Raw genomic sequence first — 11,384 nt, 5'->3', positions numbered from 1 at the left:
AGACCTGAGAAAATGTCTCTGCACTAAGAGCAGAAGGCAATATGCTCATATGTTTGTGCCAAAGCAGAGAGGTGTAAATCTTGTTTTGAAAACTTGATCAATAAGTGTAATAGTGACAATGAAGGGGGTGGGGAGTCTGTATAAGGAACAATGGTAAATTTTCTGCCTAATGAGTTGTGTTTAAAATGTATTCATAAGTATTTCAAATGCTGTTTACAATGCTTTACACAAGTATCAGTGTTTTGTGTACATTAAACCTTCCTATAAGGCCATACAGTTTCTGATCTATAATGGGAAGAGCTTAATTAAAAAAAAAACAATACCTTCCTGCAGGGTTTTACATACAATAGCCCTGTGGTTTAACTCTGTAAAATGCTTCTCCAAATTACAAAAATATTTTATTTAGTTGTGTCCAAATTTAAAATAGAAATTTCACAATGGTAGCAAATTGTGATGGGAGTGCACCCAACCATTACAACATGCTACCCTCAGACCAAGAGAATGGTGAAAGGCAAAGACAGCAAATTGTGACATTGCAACAAAAAAGCATACCCATGGAAGTCAGCAACTGATGTATAAATTTGTGATTGTAGCTGTTTGTAACATTACACTAGCCCCAGAGCAGCAAGCTTCTCCCTGTGGGTGGGCCATGCTGGGCCCAGTGCCTGGGAAGTGAAGGGGCAGGAATGAACAACCAGTCAACCCTCCTCTCCCCTGTCCGCCCTCCAGGAAGAGGAGGTACCCCCTACTGGCTGGGCAATAATGTCCCCAACCCCCCACACTGTTGGGCAACAATCCTCCCCCAATCTGGCAAGGCATTAGCTCACTCCCTCCAATTCCCCTGATGGGGCAACAACTCTCCCAGAGCCAGCCATATTAATCCACACATCTTTACCAGGAAAGGTGAACTAGTGGAAAGTCCTGAACTCCAAAGGACTCAACCTGATTATATATATTTAAAATTTACTACGCTTTTAAACCACATAGAACAGTCACTATCACTGCACGAAGAGGAGTATCTTCATAATCAAGAAAAGGAAGGTCGACCTGTTAGAGTAAGAAAACATCTCACTTTTTCTGTTATTCATTTCTCCAGTTGGCAGGTTCATATATTTACCATGACAAAACAAGGGCTTTATAAAGCACACAGGGATATTCAGACCAATAGTGTGGCTGATAACATTCTGATACTTGAAAATGGGCAGATAGAGCGTCCCACTTTAAATTGCAAACTGCTTCAGAATGACTACAGAAAACCCATTTTGTACATAAGCTTTGATATTACATAACCTGAAATAATGTAGCAATATTAACTTCTTTACTTCTGAATCCTCCTCTAGAATCATAGAATCTCAGGGTTGGAAGGGACCTCAGGAGGTCATCTAGTCCAACCCCCTGCTCAAAGCAGGACCAAACCCAACTAAATCATCCCAGCCAGGGCTTTGTCAAGCCTGACCTTAAAAACCTCTAAGGAAGGAGATTCCACTACCTCCCTAGGTAACCCATTCCAGTGCTTCACCACCCTACTAGTGAAAAAGTTTTTCCTAATATCCAACCTAAACCTCCCCCTCTGCAACTTGAGACCATTACTCCTTGTTCTGTCATCTTCTACCACTGAGAACAGTCTAGATCCATCCTCTTTGGAACCCCCTTTCAGGTAGTTGAAAGCAGCTATCAAATCCCCCCTCATTCTTCTCTTCTGCAGACTAAACAATCCCAGTTCCCTCAGCCTCTCCTCATAAGTCATGTGCTCCAGCCCCCTAATCATTTTTGTTGCCCTCCGCTGGACTCTCTCCAATTTATCCACATCCTTCTTGTAGTGTGGGGCCCAAAACTGGACACAGTACTCCAAATGAGGCCTCACCAGTGCTGAGTAGAGGGGGATGATCACATCCCTTGATCTGCTGGAAATGCCCCTACTTATACAACCCAAAATGCCATTAGCCTTCTTGGCAACAAGGGCACACTGTTGACTCATATTCAGCTTTTCGTCCACCGTAACCCCTAGGTCCTTTTCTGCAGAACTGCTACCCAGCCATTCGGTCCCTAGTCTGTAGCAGTGCATGGGATTCTTCCGTCCTAAGTGCAGGACTCTGCACTTGTCCTTGTTGGACCTCATCATATTTCTTTTGGCCCAATCCTCTAATTTGTCTAGGTCCCTCTGTATCCTATCCCTACCCTCCAGCGTATCAACCACTCCTCCCAGTTTAGTGTCATCTGCAAACTTGCTAAGGGTGCAGTCCACACCATCCTCCAGATCGTTAATGAAGATATTGAACAAAACCGGCCCCAGCACCGACCCTTGGGGCACTCCACTTGATACCGGCTGCCATCTAGACATGGAACCATTGATCACTACCCATTGAGCCCGACCATCTAGCCAGTTTTCTATCCACCTTACCGTCCATTCATCCAGCCCAGACTTCTTTAACTTGCTGGCAAGAATACTGTGGGAGACTGTATCAAAAGCTTTGCTAAAATCCAGAAATAGTACATCCACTGCTTTCCCCTTATCCACAGAGCCGGTTATCTCGTCATAGAAGGCAATTAGGTTAGTCAGGCATGACTTGCCCTTGGTGAATCCATGCTGACTGTTCCTGATCACTTTCCCCTCCTTTAAGTGGTTCAGGATTGATTCCTTGAGGACCTGTTCCATGATTTTTCCAGGGACTGAGGTGAGACTGACTGGCCTGTAGTTCCCTGGATCTTCCTTCTTCCCTTTTTTAAAGATGGGCACTACATTAGCTTTTTTCCAGTCATCCGGGACCTCCCCCGATCGCCATGATTTTTCAAAGATAATGGCCAATGGCTCTGCAATCTCATCGGCCAACTCCTTTAGCACCCTCGGATGCAGCGCATCCGGCCCCATGGACTTGTGCTCGTCCAGCTTTCCTAAATAGCCCCGAACTACTTCTTTCTCCACAGAGAGCTGGTCACCTCCTCCCCATACCGTGCTGCAGAGTGCAGCTGTCTGGGAGCTGACCTTGTCTGTGAAGACAGAGGCAAAAAAAGCATTGAGTACACTAGCTTTCTCCACATCCTCTGTCACTAGGTTCCCTCCCTCATTCAGCAAGGGGCCCACACTTTCCTTGACTTTCTTCCTGTTGCTAACATACCTAAAGAAACCCTTCTTGTTACTCCTAACATCTCCGGCTAGCTGCAACTCCAAGTGTGATTTGGCCTTCCTGATTTCACACCTGCATGCCTGAACAATACTTTTATACTCCTCCCTGGTTATTTGTCCAATCTTCCACTTCTTGTAAGCTGTTCTTTTGTGTTTAAGACGAGCAAGGATTTCACTGTTAAGCCAAGCTGGTCGCCTGCCATATTTACTTCTCTTCCTACACATCGGGATGGTTTGTTCCTGCAACCTCAATAAGGTTTCTTTGAAATACAGCCAGCTTTCCTCGACTCCTTTCCCCGTCATGTTATTCTCCCAGGGGACCTTGCCCATCAGTTCCCTGAGGGAGTCAAAGTCTGCTTTTCTGAAGTCCAGGGTCTCTGTTCTACTGCTTTCCCTTTTTCCTTGTGTCAGGATCCTGAACTCGACCATCTCATGGTCACTGCCCCCCAGGTTCCCATCCACTATTGCTTCCTCTACTATTTCTTCCCTGTTTGTGAGCAGCAGGTCAAGAAGAGCTTTTCCCCTAGTTGGTTCCTCCAGCACTTGCACCAGGAAATTGTCCCCTACACTTTCCAGAAACTTCCTAGATTGTCTGTGCACTGCTGTATTGCTCTCCCAGCAGATATCGGGGTGATTAAAGTCACCCATGAGAACCAGGGCCTGTGATCTAGCAACTTCTGTTAGTTGCTGGAAGAAAGCCTCGTCCACCTCATCCCCCTGGTCCGGTGGTCTGTAGCAGACTCCCACCACGACATTACCCTTGTTGTTCATACTTCTAAATTTAATCCAGAGACACTCAGGTTTTTCTGCAGTTTCATACTGGAGCTCTGAGCAGTCATACTGCTCCCTTACATACAACGCAACTCCCCCACCTTTTCTGCCCTGCCTGTCCTTCCTCTAGCAATACAGGTTTCAGTCTGCAAACAGTTATTATATATGTGGTTAATATTAAGCATGTGCATAAGTGTTTCCAGAATTGGGACCATAGTTTTTTAAAGGAAAACTAAATATTTACTTAGTAAAATTAGATTTATATTTCAAAACAGCTTTTATCAATAATCTCACTGGTCATTATCTCCATACCTGTGAACTGTGACTGGTTTCTCTATGGGCCTTATTGGACATGGCTCATTTGATGATTACACATTATATTTAGGACAATTTATTATTTTTAAGTGATTTGTCTTTCCAATTAAAAGTAGTTAGTGTAGCTTTCATATTCCACTTGAATGAAAAATTTGTTTCGTGGACCCATTTGTGTCTATGTGGCTAAACACTTATAGATTACAAATGCAAGTAAACTGGAATTCAAAAATAAAAGATCACACAAGTAAACATACGGCGACTTAACTGTCCATATAAATCGCTTTTACACACAAAAAGTTGTGCCAAAGGCCATGCCAAGCTAATTGTAGAACAGTGGACAAAATATTTCAGTGGAAGCTGCTCAACCCCTTTCAGGACTAGGTAGAGGCAAGCTGAGCACCACAGGCTTACTCTGCACTAGTGAAAGTTAACTGGTTTGACAACACAGATCAAAACACCTGGTTTTGAGTACTGCTATTTTGAGTACTGAGGTGGTCCTGGTTAACCAAGTTCCAAGCCTATTGTAACAAGACTGCTAGTTTTGTTATCATATACAATTCGTTTTTACCCGAGGCGGCTCCAGGCACCAGCACAGCAAGTGCGTGCCTGGGGTGGCAAGCCGTGGGGGGCCTGCTGGTCGCTGTGAGGGTGGCAGGCAGGCAGCTTTCAGCAGCGTGCCTGCAGGAGGTCTGCCGGCCCCATGGCTTCAGCAGCAATTCGGCGGTGGGGACACCGATGGCGCAGCACCAGCGGACCTCCCGCAGGTGCGCCACCGAAGGCCGCCTGCCTGCCGTGCTTGGGGCGGCAAAAAACAGAGCTGCCCCTGATTTTTACTAGTCTTGACCCAGCCCTAGTGCAAGAGATGTTTCAGAGGAAAAATAATGCTGCCTTCAAACCTGCTGCAGGAGATCCTCTGGAGAGAAAGTCTAAGAGAGCTGTCAAAGGAACCATAAAAAAGTGGATGAGGCAAACTTCAAGAGAAATGTTTAGTGGGTGCTTTACCTTTTTTTTAGCCTGGTTTTAAATATGCTTTTATAGTAACAATTTTGGACTCTGCTTTCAGTAATAGCCTGAACTTCAATCATCATTTCTCCCTCACACACGCCCCTCTTCAGAGATCCAAGTATTTTTCTCCCTTTTATATAAAAATACTTTAACCAAATAAACCACAAGTTTTGTTTCCCTTTATTAAAGGAGAGTGCTGTATACATACTGTACAGAAAGCATTTATAGATAGTCTATAGTAATATAGAGTATTTATATAGTGCTGTGGAAACAAATTAGCTAAGCATCACAAACACCTACAAGATGTAGGTCAGCTATTTTCCCCCAATTTACAGAAACTTAGGCCTGAAGCTCGATCAGACCTCAGGGTAACTTGTTACATCTACATTGACTTCAGGTGAGTTACACCTCACCCAGACCAGGGATGACTTTGGCCCAGAAAAAGGTTAAGTAATTAGCTCAATAATCAGTTTGCATACCTGTGATCCTCTCCTGATTATGTGCTCCAAGCAGTAGCCAACATTTCCTCAGTTAATTGAGGTAATTAGGATCCTCCTTATTAAAATCACATTGTATAGCTTTGATATTTGAGTGAAACTCTGGTCAAATTAGTAACATATAAATATGGAAAAAGAAATGGGATTTAACAATTAAACCTGAACAGGATGACTGACTGCATTACTCAGCTCACTTAGCATCAGCAAATTATTCTTTAAATAGAGTCTTATTCTGAATCTAACAACTCATCTAATTCTCCTGGTTGGTCAAATAAAATAGGATTCAAGCCTCCTTTTTATGACATAATGATGCCTGGATATTTATAAAGTCATCATGACTTCCCTGTAGCAACACATAAAACAAATCCATTGCCTCTAGCTGTACTGACTGGTGTATAATTTGTAAGATGTAGCTTAATAACTTTAGCTGTAAACTAGTGGAAGTACTTAGTGTATGAATAGGTATGGAGTACAAACTTGATCACCAAAAGAGAATTAAAAAAAAATTTTTTTAACAAGCAATTTTGAAGAAGTAATAAATAGGACGCCAGTGAGGTTATTTAATGATGGAATGATGTGTTTGCATTTCCTTGCATATGCGAGCAGGAAGAACTAGAATTTAGATATTGTAGGGATATTAAAGAAGGTTTATATTAGACATGGTTTATATGAAAAATGATTTATTGTTAGAAATGATTTATTGTTAATTGATACTTTACAACTGAAGGTTTATATTAGAAGTAAATGTGATTCTCAAGATTTAGCCTCTAACCTGCAAGCCAACAGCTGTGTCTGTGTGAAGCCTGCTCAAATACTTTGTATAAAACTTGTTAAACATTAATTAACTCTAAGTAAGCCAAAACAGTAGCTGTTATAGTATATAGATAGAGACCCCCACCCTCTGTAAGTTTTCATCTCACTTTATTTTTGAATGTTAAAAGACAGGGAGTCTCACATAAATTGGTAACACCCCAAAAGGTAAAGAGACAGTGAAATAGATGTGATTAAGATAGAGAATGTATGTGAATGAGTACCTAGTTTAAATAATGAATGAATGGTTAGGGAGTTACCAGCCTGAAGAATTCAGTGTTGGCTGAAGAAGGTGTCAAGTGGGATCAACCAGATGACCCCCGGAGGGCAAACTGGAATCCACCCCACCACCTCAAAGGAAGGAAAAACAAACATCTGACAACATGGAGCCAGCCACCTGCTGATTGATTTAGCAACAGCAGAATGAAGCAACTCTCATGGACTGACATAGGAATAAATTCCTATAAAACTGGACTCTGAAGACTAAGGACTTTGAGTCTACGGTTCTGCTGCCAGCCTCCAGGAGCATCAGGTGCATCTGACACAGACTCGGCTCCATCCTCATGACCAAGATACCTGGCCAGTAACTTGGCATGAGCAACGTCTAGGCTGGTAACTATAACACCTATACAGAACCTGAATGAATGATTGTGTGAATGAATATATATATGTGTGTGTGTATAAGGAATAAGTAGTGATAGAAATAAGTAGTAAAACAACGTTGTTTGCTTTTATCTTTTGCTTTACTATTATATTTACAATAAATGTGGCATCTTTGCCTTATCCCTCTTAATAAGATCCTGCTGGTTTTTATTATATTGGTATAACAATATTCTACAGTGAAAGAAGTTGTAATGAAGTGGTGGCATGAGAAAATGAAAGTATGACTTTGGATTTCAAAAGACATTGATAGGTAGATGGTTAGAAGGGATTACCGATATTTATGTATATATTATGATTTTTAATATTAATGACTCAATATTAAGTTTGCACAGTCTATGAACCACCTTAGTGACATTGTTACCCCGTCCTCCCCCATTTCTTCCAATTATTTGTTAAACCCATTTGTTGTATCTTGTTTTACATTAAATTATAAAAATCCTCAGTGCAGGATCTTGTGTGTTTGTATAGCAACTAGCAAAACAGAGACCTGATTTTGATTGGAGGCACTGAGTGTTACCATAATACAAATAATTAAGTAGAGGTGATGCAATAGTATATCTGAGATGGCAATAGGTAGACTTACTGATCTAGGACACTGAGAAAGAGAAGAAGTTCAGTGTTCAGGATATCACCAGGATTATGGTTAGTAAAGAAAAATTGGAGGTTTGGGTCAAGGAAGATGAAACAGGCAAAAAAGCTATTACTTATTTCCTAAATTGTGTGGGAATGTTTAGTGCTTTGACACACCCTAGAAGTCCTCTATTTATTAACAGAGTGAGAAAAGCATGGACCACAGCAGAGCAAACTTCTCCATATGGCCATAGCAATTCTGATCTGGATGCACCATCTCTAGAGGTGAGAGGATTATTCAGTCTCTGTGCGCATTCAATTTTTGATTTGACAGCTGTGGTACAAATTGCCTTCAACTAAAAATTGGACTAAGAGCAACCTAATTTCACAAGACATCTGTGAGGATTTTTAGTCATGAGGGCTGACTGTCTTGGGAATGGTAATGTAGAGGTGAAAACTCTGGTCTTGATTCTGAACTCACACCAGTGTAAATTAGGAGTGACCTTAGAGAAGTCACTAGAGTTAAATCTTGTAACACTGGATGTCATTTCTAATCCCCTGGTCAATCCACTTCTCCAGGGAATTGAGAATGATCAGTTATGTTCATAATTCTCCATATTTATGAAAGATGCTAATATTCTTCTTTTTGGGGATGTTGCCACATTAGGTAAAAAAAGAGGTTTTAGACCACAATAGAATAGTTTTGCCTTTATTTTAAGAGAAAAGTTATTGTGATGACATAAGGGACCTGAATTTTTGAAAGTTCAGTATTGTATTATGCCTGCATTGCCCTAACATTGCCAGCCACTGGCCTGCACTCTGTCTTTCCATGGGATTAACAAGTACTGCTCATATGTAGTATTTGGTAAATATGTGGCTGTCATTCTCAGAAAAATACAGGAAATAATAGTATGAGAATAATTTTCCAGTTTATGATCTCATCTCACACCCATGAAAATTCTTCTATAATTAGATATTTCTGGATATTTGGGGGTCCAATCCTGTGAAGTGCTGAGCACTCTCAACTCCCATTAACTTCAGTGACTCTTCTTAACCTGCGCACGTATGGCTGAAATATACAGCTCATGTGATTGCTTGCCAAAATAAAGAAATAAAACATTCTCAGTTCAAGGACTATGTAAATCATGTCACTCATTACTGCAGTTTTCTACTTTTCTAATTTCCTCTCAGGCTGAGCTAGCATCTCTCTAACACACACTCAGGCTGGATTTCAAACGGGCTGCATGTCTAATTGTGAACCATGAGACCCTGGCTTCTAGGTCATTTTGATCCTGCATGTTGCAGGGTTCAGATACTCATCCAAACCATTGGTTGGGAAACAAGTTTACACTATTTACTTGGTTTTCAATGATCAAATATACTGTAAGAACTTCTCACCATATTTCAGTACTTCCGTCTGTGCAAAATGAGGAAACAGAGTGGAAAACAAGTATCATAAAACTCTTCTGAAGGACAAGACATTGTTAGCTTGCATTTTAGATTTTTTTTAAAAAAAAGCTTAAAACCCTTTCCCTCTTTACTCCCTGCTTTTAAATTTAAATTCTTTCCCATAAAATACTTTCTTAATAGACAAAATAGATAATTGATGATTAGCAGAGTGAGCAGTAGTACTCTCTAATTTTCAGACACGAGAGCTTATACAGATGATAAAGGACTGTGTACTAATGAAAATCAGCTGCATCGCATTGTTGACTCAAACTAAATTTGTGATCCATTATAACCCTCAGATCCTTTTCAGCAGTACTACCACCTAGCTAGTTATTCCCCTTTTGTAGTTGTGCATTTGTCCTTCCCAAGTGAAGTACTTTGCATTTGTCTTTACTGAATTCAGACCAGTTCTCCAATTCATCAAGGTCATTTTGAATTCTAACCCTGTCCTCCAAAGTGCTTGTAATCCCTCCCAGTTTGGTGTCATCTGCAAATTGTGTAAGCACACTCTCCACTTGGTAATTCAGGTCATTAATGAAAGTTAAATAGTACCACACCCAGGACTGACCCCTGGGGACCCCACTAGCTATGCCCTCCCAATTTGATAGTGAACCACTGACAACTACTCTGAGTACCATCTTTCAACTAGATGTGTACCCACCTTATAGTAATTTTGCTCTAGTCCAGTAGTGTAAATACTTTTCTATAGTTTAACCTTAGCAATGTAGTGTATGATTTCATCTAACACAAAGAAACAGGCTTATTTCAGTGGTTCTCCAACAATTCCATTCTGTGGATCACTTCATAACAAAGATCACTTTCATCCACTTCTCTACCGAATGGTTCTCAAATGGTTTAATTCTGTAGAACTCTAGAAAGAACTTGGAGGACCACCTGTGGTGCACAGACTGTAGTTCCAGGACCACTGTCCTATACAAAGAATGTCCACTGCATAGTTCTGAACCACAGCAGCAAATATGAATACCAGTACAAAGAGTAAGAACATGAATTAAGGCCCCACCCCCGACACATTCTATTTTCTACAAGAGCAGTAACCCCAGATATTCAGCCAAATCCTGCTGAGAAAATCTTTGGAAGTCAGTAAGAAAAGGATCTGAAGTTATTTATATGTACACCTATCTGTGTCTCCTCCTATCATCTTAGGATGCAACTGTATTGAGAAATCACATACAGGACCCAGTGTACCATAGAACTCAAATGAGCATGTGTTGAAACACTATGATGGAAAGAAATATCTTGGATGACAGAGGTAACGTATTAGTACACTCTAAAATGTATCAGACATATATTTGATATTTTGCATTAAAATTATTTTGTTTTATTTTACTTTTATTTAAAACAAATGTTTGCAGACTGCTCCTCCCCAAGAGTTCAATGGACTGTTAGTCATTACATTGAACAAGCTGGTCTCGTTCTAAAAAGATCTTTGGCTTTAGTCTAAGGAGCAGTTTAACATTTATATTTTAGGCTGCTTTGTAATGTGGCTAATTCACAGTTCATGCACCTGAGAGAAGACTAGTAAGAGAACAGAGCAGCCTATAGAAGTGTCATAAACAGTTAGTTAAGGGTAAGGTTTTTGTCTACCTGTAAAGGGTTAACAAGCAGTACCTGTGGACACCTGACCAGAGGACCAATGAGGGACAAGATTATTTTCAAATCCGTGTGGAGGGAAGTTTTTTTTCCTGTTCTTTGTTTTTTGGAGAGTCTCTCTTGGGAATTAAGAGAGTCCAGACATCTTAATCAAGTCCTCCCAGGTTTCTGCAATAAATTCTTCTATTCAAGCTAGTGAGTATTAGCAAGGAACTAGTATTCTTATACTTTTATTTCTGTATTTGCAATTCTGTGTTTTGCTATAGAATTTCTTTAAGTCTGTACTGTATTGCTTTTACTGAGAAAGAAGGGAGGGGGAATTCTCTCCAGAGATTGATAAGTTTAGACCCTGTAGATTGTTCCATCTTGGGGGACAGAGACAGTGACTTTCTTTTTTATTCTTTAATAAATTCTTTTCTTTTCTTTGGACTTGGTTAATTTCTTCTCTTGTGGAGATTCAAGGGAAGGGGAGGGGGAGGTGAGTCCCTCTTTGTGTTGGGTCAAGGATTTGACTCGGTGTAATCTCTCCAGAGCAGGCTGGGGAGAGGGAAGGGGGGAGGGGAACTGGC

The sequence above is a fragment of the Mauremys mutica genome, chromosome 1 (assembly GCF_020497125.1).
Source record: "Mauremys mutica isolate MM-2020 ecotype Southern chromosome 1, ASM2049712v1, whole genome shotgun sequence".
Classification (NCBI taxonomy): Eukaryota; Metazoa; Chordata; order Testudines; family Geoemydidae; genus Mauremys; species Mauremys mutica.
Note: the sequence above shows the minus strand (reverse complement) of the source record.